The 19638-nt window shown below is 41.5% G+C and overlaps 2 long non-coding RNA genes across 2 annotated transcripts; both read right to left on the reverse strand.

Moving 5' to 3' along the window:
* Nucleotides 1–1147: 1147 nt before the first annotated feature.
* On the reverse strand, nt 1148–4500 carry LOC120716574. Its single transcript, XR_005691984.1, has 3 exons — nt 4379–4500; nt 2796–2858; nt 1148–1616 (listed from the first exon to the last, which is right to left on the reverse strand). It is a non-coding gene; the product is annotated as an uncharacterized LOC120716574 (long non-coding RNA).
* Nucleotides 4501–16381: 11881 nt separating this feature from the next.
* LOC120716575 lies at nt 16382–18577 on the reverse strand. Its single transcript, XR_005691985.1, has 2 exons — nt 16887–18577; nt 16382–16533 (listed from the first exon to the last, which is right to left on the reverse strand). It is a non-coding gene; the product is annotated as an uncharacterized LOC120716575 (long non-coding RNA).
* Nucleotides 18578–19638: the final 1061 nt, after the last annotated feature.

The following is a 19638-nucleotide window of genomic DNA, read 5'->3' on the forward strand; positions in this document are numbered from 1 at the left end:
CTTATCCATGCCTTTGTAACGTCAAGACTAGATTACTGTAATTCACTTTATTATGGTCTCCACTCTACCCTTTTACATAGATTACAGACAGTCCAGAATGCTGCAGCATGCATTCTAACTAAAACTAAGAAGTTTGCTCACATCACTCCCGTCCTTGCTGATCTGCACTGGTTGCCTGTGAAATTTCGTATTCAATTTAAAATTCTGTTGTTTACTTTTAAAATTACTAATAACACAGGGCCAAGTTATCTTAAGGAACTCTTAAATTCATATCTTCCTACGAGGGCCTTAAGATCTTCCTCACAGTCATTGTTGGTTCAGCCCAGATCTCGCTTGAAGTCTAGAGGTGATCGAGCATTTGCTCTAGCTGCACCTGAGCTGTGGAACAATCTCCCGATTGGCATCCGGGCGTCTGATTCTATTCAATCTTTTAAATCACGGCTTAAAACATATGTTTGAACTTGCTTTTTCTACTAGTTAAATTCTCGCCTTGCTTCTAGTGAGTTATTCTATTAATGTGTCTGGTTGTTTTGCGTTGTCCTGCGCTGTCAATGTTTTCTATCACTGTGTTTGATGGTACAGCTTTACTCTGCTATAGCTGTGTGCTATAGTTTATTCTTATTAGTGGTCTTTACCTGTGAACATAATCCCACACTTATATGACTCCGATGTTTTAGTGTAAATCATTTTATTGTTTTATTGTTTTATGTAAAGCATTTTGGCATGCCCCTGGCTTTTTAATGTGCTCTATAAATAAAGATTGTTGTTGTATTAGAGTAATATGACTTATGGACTCTTTATTTAGGCATTATTTATAGTGAAAAAAAAAAAGAACAGAAAAGTACTTTTCAGCATGGTAGGTCAGTTTTTTATTTTCTATTTATTTTCTCAAATTTATTTTGAACAATTTTTACAAAACAATCAGTAACCATCCAAGAAGAAAAACAATCCCCAAAATTTCACAAAAAAAGCACAGCAAACCAAATCTTTGAATTCACACAAAACCATCTTGTCGATTTAAAGAGACAGAAGAAAATGCATAGTTCACAAGAAAAAATTCTGATTCACACTCTGCCAGACACAAATCAAATGGTAGAACAAGTAAACAAGAGTAGGTTATCAAATATTTCTGTAGCTATTGTTTTTGTCTGTTTCTCAGAAGATGGCAGGAGCTTGTTAATGATACTTAATGGCACATCCTTTTGAATAACAATTATTAGAACCAAGCCCTCATCACAGTTTGGGGAGGGCAGGATTATTCAGTCTCATGTGCATTTTAGATGCAATTGTTTTTTCACAAAATTTTTTCGAAAAAGATCCCTTTGTTCTTTATTGCCATGCACTACACATTCTCCATTGGAATATAACATAACTGTGCCCATGTCTTCTGTTTCGAATTTGTGAGTGATTATCTGTTCAGGGTTAATTTTGACAATAGCCTGCATTTCTCTGAAGATTTCGTTAAAGTTTGCAGTATAAAACTGTACTTTATCAGGTTTACCATTTCTTTTACTTATATAGAGCCTTCCTGGATTTTCCAAGCGTTTTGCCCTTCTTGCTAGTAGTTTCTCGTAAGGTGTATCAGTTTCTCTCTCAGTGTACCATCCAAAACGTGACTAGAGGAGACAAATAAAAACAAAAATAAATGCATAAATAAATACTTCTACATTAATACCTAAAAATATTGCTTTCTTGCATGTGTATCAGTTACCCATGCAGTTGATCAAACTGGCATACTAGGCTAATGTCACGGTTTGCCGGGGCAAGCTGTGTGGAATATTTAGGACCTGGACGCGGCAGCTCTGGTGCAGGTGAGTGTTTATTAACGAAGGCAAAAACAAACAACAAAGGCACTGGGAACATGAAACTGGAACCTAAACTGGGTAAAACTAATAAAACAAACCAGAAACGAAGATGCAGGAAGATCCGGGGAAATACACATGGAGAGATGCAGGGAGACCGAGGGGAAACAACACAGACAAACCAGCCACTACTATGACAGAAAACACAACTAAAATACACTCAGAGAACACAGGGAGATTACACACAGGTGGGGAACACAGCTGGAAGTGATTAACGTGACGAGACTAGGGAGGCAAACTGAAAACACTCACATAAGACGCAGACCTTCAAAATAAAACAGGAACCTACACATGAAAGGACACAAACTAAGAAACGCGGACTAGATACAGGAACACACGGGCAGAACAGAGTAAACACTAACCAGAGGAAGAACAGAACCAAAATCGCAAGAAGAGAAAACACAAAACGCTGGGTCAAAAGGACCCAGGATCATGACAGCTAATGGCATTTGATGAATGATTTTAGCAAATGTTAGTGCTATCTTTGAGTAGCTGGTGTGCACAAAATTTACAAAATGCAATTTTATAACAAGGAAAACTGTTTCAATCTGTAGCTTGATGGTAGTTATGTTTCACCCACTCTTTATAGGGCTGAATCAATCATTGCTTGTGCATAAAAATATTTGATTTGGGCAGTAAGTATATTGAAATGGTTTAACCTTACAGATTAGAAATATTCTGTGTGGGTATTAATTAATTAATTAATAAATAATCAATTAAAACTGTTTTCGTTGTAGGCAACAAATGTGTTAAATATCAGTACTTTCATTTGTTTTCCAAACTTGGTGATCTCACAGCTGAACTTTACAGAAGGTGAGGCACAGTGCTTTACCTTGTTAGTCAGTTATTAAATGCATGCATCACATCTGGATGCATTTTCAAGAACTACAAAGCGCATTTACTTCCTTACAAAATGTTCTATTCAGTACTTACATTGATCTGGTTTGCCATTTCTTTAGAAGAGTAATTTCAGTGTGAAGGAGAGTCCACTGCTTCCTTAAAGAAAAGACAACTTATTTACCCAAAACAGTATCCTTTATTAAATGTAACCTGATTGCAAATCATTAAGAAATCAAGCCATTTGCCTTAGAACTGTTTTAACCTTTTCTATAATTACACATGTGCTATCCATTTTCAGGTATTCCCAAAATATCCTTTGGAAAACCCACTTTTAATCATGATTTTCTCAAAATTCTGATGATAATTAACATTTCATCTTCAATTCCTTTGTAACCCACATAAAAATAAAAAGAACTGAATCTATAACTAAATCGGAATCTTAAATTCCAACCGGAGTGTGTCCGTGAAGGCATCGCGACGCGTCATGACGCACGCCACGCCGCGAGGCTGCACGTGCCTGTTGTGACCAATCCTATTCGCGAGGCACTATTATATGCCTTCCGGGTTGTCGCCTCGAAAAGACGCGGGGGAGAGGCGTTAGCGGATGGAAGCAACACGTACGTGGGGCGAGCGCTCTTCGCTGTTTACTATCTTGGTTTGTCTTTGAATTAATTGTGGATTGCGTTCAACAGTACTTTGATACCGCCGCGGGTAGATGCGTGGGGGCTCGTATGTGACATCGCACGTAGTGAATGGTGAGTTGAGTCTGAATGTCTGTTTGTATTTGTAACCCGTATCAGTATGCCAGTGCTATTAGCTGATGGGATAGCTAAGGCTGAGGCCTACTACATTACTACTACTACTCTCACTCTACGTGGCTGTAGTCTTGTTATTAGAGATTGTCATTTATTTTAATTTATTACAATGGTTGGATATGTATTTGTTGTATATTGGTATTTTCTCATGAACTTTATTGTGTACACTGGAACTAAAGCTAGCTTGGGAAATTTAGATGAATTTTGCTAATAGTGGTCCTGTGATTATAGTGCAGGCTAGTGGTGCCCTGGAGAGACCACAGCGACACCACTACTTTGGATGGCGAGCTAGGCCCAACGAGCCAGAACCCCAGCTACAACTTCCTGCGGTCTGGTAGGAGGCTGCTGCGGCTACACTCTCCCCCCCTGGTTTTCAGTCCCCTCCAAATCTCACTTTCGAGATTTCAGTCTTGGAATCTTAGTGCTGATCATCATACTTCCAATTTCAACCTGTCTAGACTGTCATACGCGTTGGACTTATATCAATCATGAAATAAACTTTATGGACATTGTTTGCCAGAGGTTGGACGAGGTTGCTGCACCGCTGTGCAGCGGATATTTTACAAGCTTGAATTATGTTTTATCTTTTTCCTGTCTGCAGAATTTGTAAATATTGGTATTTGGTAATTGCACTTTATTTTCACTATAAATAATAACTGTAATCACAATATCTGTGGTTGTATGTTTATTGTACTTCACTCACCTCCTAGAGCCGAATCTGATATCTTCTGAATTAGCCCAACTACTCATAACCAACTTAAATTATTTTAGCTTATGTACTTGCTACACCTTGTCTAGAAGTTTATGTTCATAACATTTTAAACATACAGTAAATTAAAGAGAAATAAAAGTGTTACTCACTCTGGCACTTCAGGTGTCTATTTCAGGAGCACAGTTAAAGAACAGTGCTGACAGCTTTTTCCACCCCTTTTTTTATACTTTCTCTGTTTGTTTGGTTTTTTTTTCATACAACCAATCATAAGACATAAACATTGTTCAGCAACAAATGTAATGTTGTAGAACTAGTTAAACTTGTTGAACTATCAGGCCTCTTGTTTCCTCCTTTTACAAACACACAGCTTAAGTACATGTCATATTATTTTATAATTAAGTAATAGTCTTTCATCGGAAGAATAGAATTAGGGTTAGGGGGTTAAGGGAAACAAGGTGGAAGGCCGGTCGCCGAAGGCGGCCGGGCTTCAATGCACAGGCCTTCCTTAGTCTCCACCCAGGGGTCCACCTTAGTCCCACTACAGACCTGTAAAAGGGTTCTATTCCTTGTTCACAATTAGGGATATCAGTAGTTTTTTAATGTAATTGAAATAGTTTAATTAGAGGAGGAGGGAGAGATGAGGGGAGAGGGAGAGAGAAAGAGGGAGAGAGAGAGAGAGACAAAGAGACGGGGTGGGGAAAGAGAGAGAGAGAGAAAAGGAGGGGAAGAGGGGGGAGGAAGAGAGGGGAGAGGGGAAAGGTTAGGTTTTAGGGCTCAAATAAGTACCAGCATGGGGTTTAGTGAGGTTAGGATTGAAGAAAAGAACCCGTCCCTCCCGAAGGAGGAACAGGTGGTGCACGGGCCATCAACCCCGATGGTCCGCAGCCTCACATCCCTCTACCTCCATAATTGTTTTTTAATTTGAAAGGTAAGTATTTCTTTTTTACAGGTTTTTCAAGGTAAGTATTCCTTTTTTGCAGGTTCCCAATTCTCCGTGTCCGTTACTTTGGCTTGTTTTTAATAAAGAATTTTCAATCCCAATTTGTTTTCTGTGTGGTTTTTTAATTTAGTTTTGAGTTCTCTCCAATTTGAGGGTTAGGGATGTGGGATTGAGTCCGGTCCCTAAAGGGTCCAGACGGTGCTCGGTCCATCCCTCCACCCCTGCCACTTGTCCCCTGCTGGACATGTCTACGGGAAGGCAGCCGCCCTCTCCCGTGACGCACCACCGTCCAGCCTTCTGAGTCCATCCGGGACCCCATGGATGTTTTGTATCTCTTGATGTCGCCTTTGTTATCTTTATTTAATAATTGTTTTAATGTGCTATTTATTCCAGTTAGATATGTAAAATATGTGTATATGAATTTACAATCACAAACAAAGGCGAGAAAAAAAGAAAAAAAAGAAAAAAGTAAATGAAATTTGTTTTTAAACAAAAATAAATGAAATCAATAAAATTGTTTAATTTTTAATAAGTGAAAACCAATGAATTAATGTGCCCACTGCCGCGACGTTTCGACCCAAGATAGGTCTTCCTCAGGCTGGGGCACAATGAATAAGCTGGGAATGCACAGAGAGAGAGAGATGTTGCCTCTTCAACGGTCAGCTCCCAACTGAGCTCCTCTCTGCTGTGCAGCCTTTTATAGGCTTGGTTTCCAACGTGAGTTTTTTGAATTTTAGGTTAGGCAATGTATTTTGAAATGTCTGGGATGGTTTTAGACTAAAATAAATGTGTGTTTTTTAACCTTTGTAATAAAATTGCATGAAATGTATTTTTATTTTGTATATTATGTGAATTTTCAAAAAACTGTATTTTTAAGTGATGTATATAAGATTCCAAATTTGCATGTTTATGTTTTAAATCCAATCATGTTTTTATGAATTTTTGTGAGTTTATAGAGAAATTAGTTTATGATTTGAAAATTGCATTCGTGTTTTTAGCCAAATTGTGTTTTTATGCTTCTTGGAGTTGTGTATTTAATCAACATGTATTTTTAGGGGTTTTAATAAAATTTGTGATATTAACAACTGTTTTAGTGTGAATTGTAAAGTGATTAAAAGGGGTATGAATAAAAATTTGTTGTGTTAACGGTTTTAATAAAGTTCTAACGCCCAATATGTCCCGTTTCCCCATTGTTTGTTTATTGTACACAATTTGTAGTATGTAATAATACCATGTTATTTATCATTACCAGGTTATTTATTTATTTATTTATTTATTTATGGATTTAGCTTAATGAACCCCCCCAAAAAGGTTAGGGTTAGGGGAAGATATTTGGGGTAGGGCTAATATCATGGGTTAGGGGTTAGGGTTAGGGTTAGGGGTTAGGGTAAAGTAAGGTTGGGAGGTTGGGCGCCGAAGGCGGCCAAACTCCATGCACAGGCCAGACTTATTCCCACCCGGGTCCCCACACCACTCACAGATTGCTTTCCAGGAAGAAGGTGTTCTCTCACATCCCAAATAAAGGGGTTGAAAGTGGGCTTAGGAAATACAGAGATTAGATTTAGGGCCAGAGGAAAATGGAAGTTGAAATTAGGGCCCAATGTTCAAATAGGGCTCTAGGCGGTTAGGTTTAGAGCCAGAATGAGATCCCTGCATGGGGTTAAAAGAGGTTAAGGTTAGGGAAGGCCTCAGGGCCAGGAGATTAGAATGGGGTGGTTATAAGAGGGGCCTATACAAGTAAAAAGTATAGAAAACCCATGGGTAAAAGGAAGGGAAAATTCCCTCCAATCAGAGTCATAGCACCCTCCAGTGGGTTGTATTGGGGTTGCAATCTCAAATAATGGCACCTGAAATCTCACACAAGTACAGAAATACCACATGAACATAAAATCAGACACTCAAATTGGTTTCATGAAGATGTGTGGTAATTCCAATGATCAAACATGTACTCTGCAGTCTTATCAGTCCAGTAAGAATTGTCTTCTGTGCTGAACTTATCAGCAGGTAGAGCAGGAATGTGCTCCTTTAATCCTGTAATGGAATTGTTTATGTGTAATAATGTGTCTTGTTCTGTCTTGGGAAGAGCAGAAGAAAAGTTAATAACTGGAACAAAAATGTCAGCTTGGGGGAATTTTGCTCGTGCTGCCCTCAGTGCCTCTTTAAGCTCCGTTATTGGTTCATTTTTATCCCTCTGACGCTTGTTATTCAGGCCGAAGGATAGAATCAGTTTCTCCACCGCTGTGTCCACTTCCGCATGTTCCAGAAGAGCCCCTGCATGGCGCCATTTGGCCCCTGGAAAGCTCTCAATTTGGACACCCTCTGTAAGATGAGAAGGAATCAAACCCACATTGTTGTCTCCAATGATCACTGATGTTTCCCTTGTGTGTAGTCTCCACTCTCTGGGCTTTTTCTTTGTGCTTAAGTGTATCGTCGGGGTGCATACCTCTTGTCCAACTGAAGTTGTGTTGGTCTTACTGGGGGTGAATTCCCCCTGTATGAGGCCCATGGCCTCCATGCTATGTTGAAGCTGAACGGCGGGGGAAGATGTCAACCCAGAAGAAGCCCCATGACGTGCTGTAGGGATTTTCCTCACCCTCTGGTCTCTCGGCGCCACTTGATTTGGCTCTGGTTCCTGTAGATATACAGGGGGAGTGGCAGGTCTCAAATCGCCGTCTCTTACCTCCTCCGTCCCACTGAAGAGTGGCTGGTCACCTCCAAGCGGGTCAGACGTCGTAACAGCCGTAATTTTGGGTGCGGTGTTAGCTGTGGGTGGAGCATGGACTTGCAGCTGATGATGCAGTTCTGTCGACCCAGTGGTTGCCTGCACGTCTGCCAGCTTAGCCACAATGAGAGCCTCAGCTTGCTCCAAAGATTCAGGCTGCAGACGGCGGCCCAAATTCCTCTTGGCCCAGGAAGCCGCTATCTCGAACGGGCCTCTCCAGTGCTGTTCAGGAAACTCAAAAAGAGACTTAACTGCCTCCTCCATGCATTCATTGTAATGGTTATGAAGGATTATGACGGTTGTATAAGCCCAGTTCTTAGCATTGCCCTCAATAAGAGTCTGCACTTCACTATTGGGGATAGCTGGCTTAATCACAGTCATTAGGTTATGAGCTATTTTGTTCAGAGAGGGAGGAAGAATGTCCCCCGAAACATTCTTTAAATGGTGCACTGTCTTAATGAGTTTATGAATGATGCGAACCTTTGCTGAGAAGTCAGGATCATCTGACTGTATTTTCTTCTTTGGAGGTTCGGTCCGGTCCGTTCGGGAGGAATTGACATACCGTTCATGTCGAGCTGGTTCACGGTCAGGTCGTTTTCTCTGGTGAGCAGCGTAGCGGTCCACGATCCGTGGCTCTCCGTTCCATTTTCGCTGCCGCGGGCGGAAAAAATCTCCCTCCCCTCCATTTCTACCCCTCCTGGAAAACGGGCCGTAGGCTGTGTGATCGCTGCGCAGGGGGGACGGTGTCCGTCTATTCGACCTTCCACGGCCCGATCTCCGTCTCTTTCGGTGGTCCACCACGATCCACGGCTCATTCTCGTACCAGGGGGCCATACTTGAAGCCCGTATGCTAACCTTAGCTTATAGAATTAGCACGGTGTGTTAAACAATAGAGGCTAACGGCTACATGTAGCAAAATGAACTTACTCCGTTTTCGTGTGATTAAAGAGTGCTTTAATGAGCTTTACTCCGAAAATCACAGCATACATTAATAAGCAAGCCTTACATGTTGCAACGTTTCGGTTGTGAATATACCTTCATCAGGCTGGCTTGCTAAAAGCAGAAAATATCCGTACATGCGGTCCGAAGCAGGAGGTGTGCGTTCAACAGGAAGTACATGTGGAATTATAATCAACAGACACCATTACCCATGATACTTAGAGCTTCTGGTTTGAATAGCCAATAACAAAGAGACTCATGCCTAGGGTCAAAGGCCCTTCTAAAACACTGTTCTGATTGGTTGCACACCGACATGCTGCTTTCAGGGACCGTTGGAAAACACAATATCACTCTTCATACTGTAAAACCGTGCCAATGAAAAATAGTGAGGCAAAATGGCCATTCAAAGTCTGTAAAATATACAAATATACATATAATGAAGTTATGATGTAAGACATCTTGTAATGACATGAGCTTCAACCAAAAGTTTCTTTTAGGTTAAGCCCATATTGGTCCATGAAAAATCCTCATAATAACATAAAGTGTCCCCATAAATGGGTTAAAAAACATCAAATCAAAATTGGGCTTCAGATTGAAAACAACAATGGATGTATACAGTTTGTACTGAGCCACCAAGTCATGTACATAATAAAAGCATACCAATGAACAGTCCATATTTTTATTATACTCAGTTGTTGCAACGTGAGGATGTAGGGTGGTCCGTGAGGGGGTCAGACGGCACGGGCGGGTTAGGGTAAAGTAAGGTTGGGAGGTTGGGCGCCGAAGGCGGCCAAACTCCATGCACAGGCCAGACTTATTCCCACCCGGGTCCCCACACCACTCACAGATTGCTTTCCAGGAAGAAGGTGTTCTCTCACATCCCAAATAAAGGGGTTGAAAGTGGGCTTAGGAAATACAGAGATTAGATTTAGGGCCAGAGGAAAATGGAAGTTGAAATTAGGGCCCAATGTTCAAATAGGGCTCTAGGCGGTTAGGTTTAGAGCCAGAATGAGATCCCTGCATGGGGTTAAAAGAGGTTAAGGTTAGGGAAGGCCTCAGGGCCAGGAGATTAGAATGGGGTGGTTATAAGAGGGGCCTATACAAGTAAAAAGTATAGAAAACCCATGGGTAAAAGGAAGGGAAAATTCCCTCCAATCAGAGTCATAGCACCCTCCAGTGGGTTGTATTGGGGTTGCAATCTCAAATAATGGCACCTGAAATCTCACACAAGTACAGAAATACCACATGAACATAAAATCAGACACTCAAATTGGTTTCATGAAGATGTGTGGTAATTAGGGTTAGGGTTAGGGGTTAGGTTAGGGGGTAATAGCCAGTGGGTTAGGATGGGGAAGATAATCCCTTCTCCGAAAGGAAAAGGAGCGTGCACGGTCCATCCCTCCCTGCGGCCCTCCGTACCCGTCCCAGAAGACCTGGCGGTCACGTTGGCGGCGGCGGCCATAGCGTACCACCGTCCAGCCATCGTCCATGGCGTCCAGTATTTTTTTCTCTTTTTCTTTTTTTCAAAAAAAGTTAAATGTGCTTCAAAAAATATTTTTTTAATTTTAATGTGAACAAAAAACGCTTTCCAAAATGTGGAAAGGAAAAAGTCACGTAAAAACAATAAACAACAAAAGAAGGTGTGCCAAAAAAAACTGTTTATTTAAAAATAAACACAAAAAACACAACGTTTCGACCGTACACGGTCTTCTTCAGGTGTGGCACACAGAAAACTGTAAGCTAGGTTAGCTGGCAACAGTTGGACTGGCAGAGATGTGCTCTCATCGAGTGCCGAGTGGAAAATGAGCTCCTGTGTGAGCTCCGCCTTTTATATTCTCCCCTCGGCTGTGTAAAATCCCATTCATCTTTTTTTAACTTTGGTTCGGTAAAAATGAATTTGGTCTTTATTTTTTAATCTGCATTACATTTTAAATGTTTTTTAGCCAAAAATAACACATTTGCACTCCATGAAATTACTGTTAATGAATTTTAAAGCCAAATTAATTTAATCACTGTTTTTATTCCCAATTTGTTTTTTAATCCAATTTTAACTGTAAATAGTCTTGCAAACCCTATGAATTGTGCTGATAAATTTATGAACCCTGGTTTTTAGAATTTTTAAGCCAATTTTCCAATGTCTCACCAATTTAATTCCCCATTATTAAATAATATATACCGAGGGTCAGGAGGTGGGGATAAGGTGGTTAGGGTTAGGGTTAACATACAGGGCTGGGGTTAGGTTTAGGATAAGACAAAGGACTGGGGTTAGACTGACATAGGGCTTACATTGAGGTTAGGTTTAGGGATGGGGCCTGGGTTGGGGCTAGGGTAGTGGAAAACATTGAGGAACAAAAAGGGAGGGTTTGGGGTCAAAACTAAATTGGGTATAAATTAACATACTGACACAAATGGGGTTGAAGAGGTTGAGGTTAGGGTGGGATTAAGGGTTGGAAATTAACCAAAACCTCCTCCAATAAAAGTCTAATTCCATTTTACGTTAAGTCCCAATGGTTCTTTAGTTCCCAATGTATAAATCCAATATCTCTCCCTCTTTTTTCGTTCCCAATCCGTCCAATCCATGCCTTGTTGTAGTCCAGCCATTCTCAGCGAATCCCAGCCATGCTTAAGAAAATGTGCAACTAAAGGTGCATCAGGTTCCTTCTTTTTCCTGATGTTATACACATGTTGGTACAATCTACTGTACAAATCATTTCCAGTTTCACCCACGTACTTCTTTCCACACTTTGAGCAAAAAATAACATAAACACAATTCTTTGTTTGTGGGCTGAAACTTTGCGTAACTGAAATAATAGTCCTGTCCTTCACATTCCTAACAAACTCCAGCTTTGTAAACAGGACCTCCAAGTACCTCGGTTTGCTCGAGTTGAGCCGTGGAAGTCTGGCCCTTACAAGCAGGTCAGCTAAGTTTTTGTTCCTCCGAAAGGCCGAAATGACTCTTGAATTTGGGAGAAGAGCTGCCTGACCTATGACCTCATCAAAATGATTCTTCATGTGTCTGTTAAAATACCTGCTGTTGGAGGAAAATGTACTAATGAGTGGGAGTAAGTCCCCCTTAACCTTCTCACTGTCCTCCTGAAAGGTCTTAAGACATGTCCTTAAAAAAGGTCGAGAATATCCTCTTTCACGCAATGCTGTAAATAAGGTGATTACTGCCTTTCTAAAGTCCGTCGGTTGGGTACAAATCCGCCGAAATCTGAGAAGCTGGGACTTAACGATACCACGGAAAGTGTGTTTTGGATGGAAACTAAATTTGTGTAACAGGGCGTGCGTGTCTGTACTTTTGAAGAAAACTTTGATATCGAGTTTACGGGTGATGTTAAACGTCGGCCCTTTGAACACCGTGGTGTCCAAAAAGTCTATGGCCTCCCTATTGATTTCAAATTTTAATTGAATTGATGGATCATGGGAATTCAACGTTTGCACAAATTCAGTAAATTCCAATTCAGAGCCGGTCCAAATCCCCCAAATATCATCCAAATATCTCAAATAATGGGCAGGTTTCTTTTTACACTTCGGGAGCACTTCTGCTTCCCAATTGGCCATGAATATATTTGCATACGCCGGTGCAAATTTCTTGCCCATCGCGGTTCCTTTAACTTGCAAATAAAATTGTTCATCAAACATGAAATCATTCTTTGTCAAATTAATTTCTAGCAATTGTATCAATTCCTGATCAGGCCTTTTAGGATCTGGAAATTTCTGAAAAATATTCCTTACAGTAGCGATTCCCGCCTCAATTGGAATATTAGTGTACAAGTTGTCTACGTCCATGGAAAAAAAATAAAAATCCTCAACTATTTTTAAGTTTTTAACAATATCAATGAAATGATATGTGTCCTTCACATATGCGGGATGCTTTACAGATAATGGATTCAAATAAAAATCCAGAAATTCCGCTGTACGATAAGTCTCGCTCTCGCAATCCGAAACAATGGGCCTCCCCGGGGGGATCTCGTACGGGATGGTCCATTTGTCTGGAGCTTTGTGTATTTTCGGCAATATGTAAAACCGCCTCTCCCTAGGTTGCGAACTGCCCAATAGGTACTTGTACTGCTTAGAATTAATGAATTTTTTGTCCTTTAGTGATTTAAGTATGTTTTTAACAATAGGGATTGTGTCCAAATACAATGGTTTGTCTAATTTCCTGTAATATGTGGTGTCCTGTAATTGTCGTTGTACCTCAAACGTGTATTGTTCCCGACTTAAAATTACAACCGCCGATCCTTTATCGGCTGGCTTTATCACTATGTGTTTAGTGTTTTTTAGCTCTCGCAGTGCTCTGATTTCTGCCAATGAAATGTTCTGTTTTTCTCTAATTGGTTTATAACAACTTTTAAACTTTTCCAAATCTCTATGAATTAAAGTTTCCACTTCTGGTGGAAGCTCCTGCATAGGCGGTGACCAATCCGATGGCCCCGTGAAAGGCATTTTATCTCTCCTTGTTGAGTTTCTAAAATACGTAGCCAACTTAACTTTTCTATGGTAAGCTTGCATATCAAATTCAAACTTAAGCTTTTCATTCTTACCTATATACAATGCTGGAACAAAGAACAGTCCTTTTTTCAACAGTTCCCGTTGTGGCCTCGAGAGTCTAAAGTTCTTTGCCAAGACCACCACGTCCTGACCGTGAAGGCTCAGTCCACTGTCGCCCCCATACTGGTCCAGACTCAGGGGGTGTTGCAGTTTAAAAAGGATGTCCAATGTTGAAACATGGCCTCGCCCGTTTCCGCCGTCCAATGGATGTCATCTTCTTCGGTATGGAACAAGTCCTCGTCCAAAAGGGGAATGTGAACCCTATTCCGGTAGATATAGTCATTCAGGACCTGCAGATTCGACTTGTCTTCAGCTGGCAGGTTCTCCGAGAAATTAATCTGGGGAACCCAAATTTCTGCATATGGGAACCGCGTCCTCGCAGCCCTCACTGCCGCCTGCACATTCTTGACGGTCGTTTCCTTAGGCTTGTTGGCCCTGCTATTAATCCCAAAGGACAAGACCACCTTCTCCACCACCAGACCCTGTGGCGGTACCGTTTTCCTCAACAAGGCTTCTGCGTGGCGGAAGTCCGCCCCTGGAAAGCTCTCCACCTGCAAGTTCGTGTTGGAGAAGTCAGGGAATTTGGTGAGGTTCGAATCTCCCAAGAAAATCCATTTGCGATTCGCCACCCAGCTCCAATCAATCATCTTTCTTGTGGTGTTCTGATGTCGATTCACCCGGAAACGAGGACCCCTGGAACTCTCGACCTCATCAAACAAATCCCCTGAAAGATCAATCAACGGCTCCTCGTCCTCAGAGCCTTCGTGATGGACCTGGGCTTGAACCTGTACATCCCGTGCTGAAGGCTGGGAAGATTGTCCCCGCTCCTCTTCTGCTTGGGCCACTCCCTCGGCCTCCGCTGCCGCTCTAGCCCTGGCCTCATCTCGTGCCTCCTCCGCTCGCATCTCATCAAACATGGCCTCCAACTCCAACTGGGAGGCTGTACGTTCCGGAGGAACCAAGGGTTCAAAGTCTGACAGGTGGTCCTCCTGCACTTCTTCCAGAAAAAGATCGTCGTCAGGAAGAATCTCTTCTTCAGGAAGAACCACCCCTTTGGGTCTCCTCGTCCCCCTTTGGACTTCCCTCCTGTCTAGGGGGGATGGCATCCATTCCGCCATATTGGGGCTTGACCATCCAGTCCCTGCATCAGGGACCCGGTCTGTCATGGTGGCCACCGAGGTCTTTGGCGCTACCCGCTGACGAGGTTGCACCGTGCGTGTAGACCCACTTGAAGAGCCCACGGCATGCTGTTCACGTACCTGGACTGGTTCACCCCCCAGCTTGGTTGAAATGAGAGCCTCAGCGTGGTCAATGATGCTCCGCGTGATCCGTCTTAGGTTCCGCTTGGCCCAGCGGGAGGCCACCTCAAAGGCCTTTCTCCATTCACGAGTATCCATGCTGGAGAGCTCTTGCAGAAACCTCTCCAAGCTTCCTTCATAATGTTCCATCAAAATCTGGAGGGTCATCTGACCCCAATTTCTTGCATTCCCCACGATCATATCTGTGGTATCCTGCCTCGGGTATGCCGGCTTAATCATCCCAGCTAGGATATCCACCATCTTAACAATCATCCTGGGCTCCGGCCTGCCTGGCTTCGGAGCCACGTTCTGGAGATGGTGCACCATCTTTATGATGCCATGCAGCTTACGAATCAGTCTTCCAAAATCGGGACTTGCCGCTTCTCTTAACACATCATCATCTCTGGTCCTGGAAGAGCTCCCTCTTCGGGCTGGCTGGAAACGTCCCTGCCGGACCACAGCTGCATAAGAGCGGGATGGGACTTGGGGACCAAAGTACCCGGGGGACCCGGGGGGGAGGCACTGGCGGGTTAGGATGGGGAAGATAATCCCTTCTCCGAAAGGAAAAGGAGCGTGCACGGTCCATCCCTCCCTGCGGCCCTCAGGGTTAGGGTTAGGGGTTAGGGTTAGGGGGGGGTTAGGGTTAGGGGGTTAGGGTTAGGGGTTAGGTATTAGGAGATTATGTCTTAGTTGTCTCCATTTGGAGCTCCATTGCACGGTCCTAGCGGCTGACTGGACCCTTATTCTCCTTTGTGATCGTGTAGTGTGACATATGTGCTTTACCTCAGTTTCATTTTTTTTTTTTTTTTTTTGTATGAGTCTTGGTGGCATCCCTCATAATGGCCTATGGTGAGGATGCCAGTATATAGTCCCTGTTTGCTTGCATTTATCAAGGGAAATGGCTAAAAGTGCTCAGGTCTTAATAAAAAAAAAAATATATATATATATATATATATATATATATATATATAAAAAATTATTATATAAAAACTCAACTAAAAACCAACATGCGAACAGACCCTCCCACACCTCCATAGGGGAAATCTCACCCATTTTTATAAAAAGATTAATTTTAATTTTTGGAGTTAGTAAATATAAGAAGTCATGCAGCTGTTATGGAACACAGCAAACACAATTATTTTTCAAACTTTTATTTACACATCCATGTTAGTACATTATTGGAGGATAAGGAAGATCTGCTGACATATCGGTAATCTTACTAGTCCCCTTATTTGGGTTGGACTACTTATAAGGACTAAAAAAACATAAATAATCATTAAAACATAAATAATACCTAAAAAAAACAAACCTTAAAACACAAGCCTATTCTACCTCACGATGTTAAAAAATGCATTAGTAAGCTAAAACACATTTTCACAGGGAATTATAATAAAACCAAGACCATTCCACTGACCGCCAGGCTATCCAAAGTGGATGTAAAAGACCAGCTCAATGAAGCTACCCAATACTAGAATCCACAGGATGATGTTTATGTTAAAATTCTCTTCATCCTGGGTGGTCCTAAGGTCAATTTATCTAAATTTTCATCTTTAAAAGAATCCTGCCCGCTCCCCAGAGCATCCATTTTGTCTAATCTATACCTCCACATGATTATGTGATTTGATTTTTTTCAATGGCAGCAGTGTTACTCTCAACTACGCCGCCTCAAATCAAGCCTCACTTTATTGATATATTAGAATGAAGGGGGATCTGTGCAGTCACATGAAGTATTTACTCCTATGTAGACCGCTTTGTCCCTATTCGGGACATTTCTCATCATCTCCCCAATGTACTGCCTGTTTCGGCTGTAATTATCTTTACCATATATCTTCTCATGTGGAGTAGGTGCCCCTGTTGAGCCAGGCCAGATAAAAAGAAAGAAGTTAAAAAAGACCAATAAGACCAATAAAATCACCTCATTAAAGCAATCTTCTTAAAACATAATCCAACTAATCCCACCCTCATTATTTACCTTCCCTCCCTCCTCCCCAAACCATAAAAATAAAAAACAACACCTGACCATATTCGTACTGTGTGTTACATGTTCAAGAGCCTTCTTGGCTTAAAATGAATCCTAGAACGTCAAAACACATGTCCCTGTCTCCCCCAGACCCCACCCTCCCTCCCAGACCAGCCTTTGAGCCTCCTCCTTCAACCCTCATAACTCTGGACTCCAAGATTAAAATTCTTACCGGGGAACTCACCTGCCTTTACATCTGTGGTTAGGCTTCCACTGGATCGCGTCAGGAACGTCTTCACTTGTTGATCCAGGGCCTTTAAGCAGTGTGCTGTACTTTATAAGTGTCTTTGAACCAAGTCCCTTCTTAATGTTACTCCTTTACACAGTGTCGTTTTTGTGGAGTTCGTGGTTGACTGTGGTTCATGCACACGCTGCAAAACCTCTTTATGCCGCACAGGATATTACAGGTAAAAAAAACATTGGAGTTCCCCTCTTAAAATCCAGAAAATAAAAAGGGTTAAAAGAATAAAATCTCTTCCTCTCCCCCAGAGGACAGTTTTAAAACCGGGAGGGCCAATTCTGCTTAATCCCACTTAAACTTTAAAATATGAATTGGGAGGGCTAGATTTGCTTATTCCTAATTCAATATTAAAACTATCAGTCGGAAGGGCTAATTTGCTTATTTCCGCTGCGTTAAATTAAAAAAGTTAAAATAAGTGGGAGGCATAAGTTCCTCACTCCCTGGTTCAATTATTCAATCTAGCCCTGAATGGGAGAACAAAAAATGTGTTTCTCTCCCACTAAAAACTAGGGCTAAAAAGACTATTAAAACTCCTAATTACCTTATTCTGGGGGAGGTAAAAACCTTGCTCACGCCGGTCTGAGAGGCATCCCTTACGTTTCGCGATTACTCTCGCTTCTTCAGAGGGAACAGCGCAAGTGAGGCCAGGAGAAACAAGACAGCAGTTTAAATGATTCTCTGAGGGACGCCCACCTGTGTGGGCCCTCCTCAGGATAGGTCGCACCGGGTCACATGACCGTGTTTTTCCCATGGTGCATTCACAATCACTTTTTAAATTATGTACGTTCCATTATCCACAGGCTACAAAACACATTTCCAAACACACAAGAAAAGGACAGATGTGAATTCTAAAAAATAAGAACCATATAAAACAATATATCCTAAAATAAAACCTTTATTAAGATACAATTAAAAAGGAGAAGGAGGGAAGGAACTCCACCCTCTTCTGAGGACCTGCCTGGCAGCCAGTGAAGAGCTTACATGATTGTACATGACATTAAAGCATAGCCCATCTTAAAATTAAGGTTAGGGCTCCCACCCTCACAGGTTATGTTTAGGGCAACTGATCCTGGGTCAGGGTTCATATCTCAGCCCTCTCAAGGTTAAGGTTAGGGCCTTATGTCCAGGTCAGGTTATCAAAACCTAATTGCCACACATCAATGGGTTTACATTGTAGCTCATATGCCTTTAATCATGTCACTATATAGGATAACCTGTATCCATCAAAGTCCAAGGTCAACAAAGCACTTTCTCAAGTTAAGTTCATTTCACACTGACATTTTAGATCAAAATCCGGAGGGGTCCAGCAAAACAAACCACTGGCACAGGCTGGTTAGGTATTAGGAGATTATGTCTTAGTTGTCTCCATTTGGAGCTCCATTGCACGGTCCTAGCGGCTGACTGGACCCTTATTCTCCTTGTGATCGTGTAGTGTGACATATGTGCTTTACCTCAGTTTCATTTTTTTTTTTTTTTTTTTTTTTTGTGTGAGTCTTGGTGGCATCCCTCATGATGGCCTATGGTGAGGATGCCAGTATATAGTCCCTGTTTGCTTGCATTTATCAAGGGAAATGGCTAAAAGTGCTCAGGTCTTAATAAAAAAAGTTAAAAAAAAAAAAAAATATATATATATATATATATATAAAAACTCAACTAAAAACCAACATGCGGGTTAGGTTTGGGGGGGGGGGTTAGGGTTAGGATGAGTGTTTGGGCCCCTCCTCCAATTGGAGGCGGGCGGTGCACGGGCCATCCCTCGGTAAGGGGCCTGGACCTTGGATTGTCCACGGCGTCCGCCATGGCGCACCAGGGTCCAGTCAGAAGTCCATCCAACCATGGTGAGTTGGATGGAGGCGAGTGTTTTTAAATTGGTTTTTCTACCAAATTTTAAATTAAATTTTTAAAAGTAAATTTTTAAACTTTTAACTTAAATATGTAATTTTTAACTTAAATTTTTAAAGAAATAAAATAAAAAAATGAATTGGTTTTGAAAAAAACCTTTTAGTTATTAAAGAAAAAAGAAATTAAATTAAATTATAATAATTTTTTAACCATGTAAATAATTTATAATCGTAGAAACAATTTTTTAACCACATTTAATCATGTCTACTGTATTTTTTTCATTGTGTATGTAGTATTTTTAACCCCAACTGTATATGTAATATATGTTTTCTAAGTTTTTAATGTAAGTCATGAATTGAGTGTTTTTAATTAATTGTAAGTAATTTTTATCCAGTAATTAGGGTTAGGGCCAAATCAAAAAATATTTAATTATGAATTATGAACCCAATTAATCAGGGTTAAGGCCAGAACATCAAGTGGTTAGGGTTAGGGTTTGTCACGTGGGTTGGGGCTAATTAAGGAATAGGGTTGGGGCCAGATTAGGGTTAATTAGGTTAGGGTTAGGGCCAGATTAATGGAGTGGTTAGGGTTAGGGCCAGAATATGGGTTGGGGCTCATTTTTTAAGGGTTTTGGGACAAATTAGGATAGGGTTAGGGGGGGTTAGGTGTTAGGAAACTATAGCTTAGATGTTTTTAATTCAAACTTTGGTGCACGGTCCTAGGAATTGCTGAATCATCCCATCTCCACTTTCTCCGCTCTTCTCCTTCTCCACAGCATACTCTTCTTCTTGGGTGCATCTTGTACCTCCTTCCATATGTTGTCAATCATAAAATCGTCCCCCAATGTCTTTAT

Source organism: Simochromis diagramma, unplaced genomic scaffold (assembly GCF_900408965.1).
Source record: "Simochromis diagramma unplaced genomic scaffold, fSimDia1.1 OVJJ01000480.1, whole genome shotgun sequence".
NCBI lineage: Eukaryota > Metazoa > Chordata > Actinopteri > Cichliformes > Cichlidae > Simochromis > Simochromis diagramma.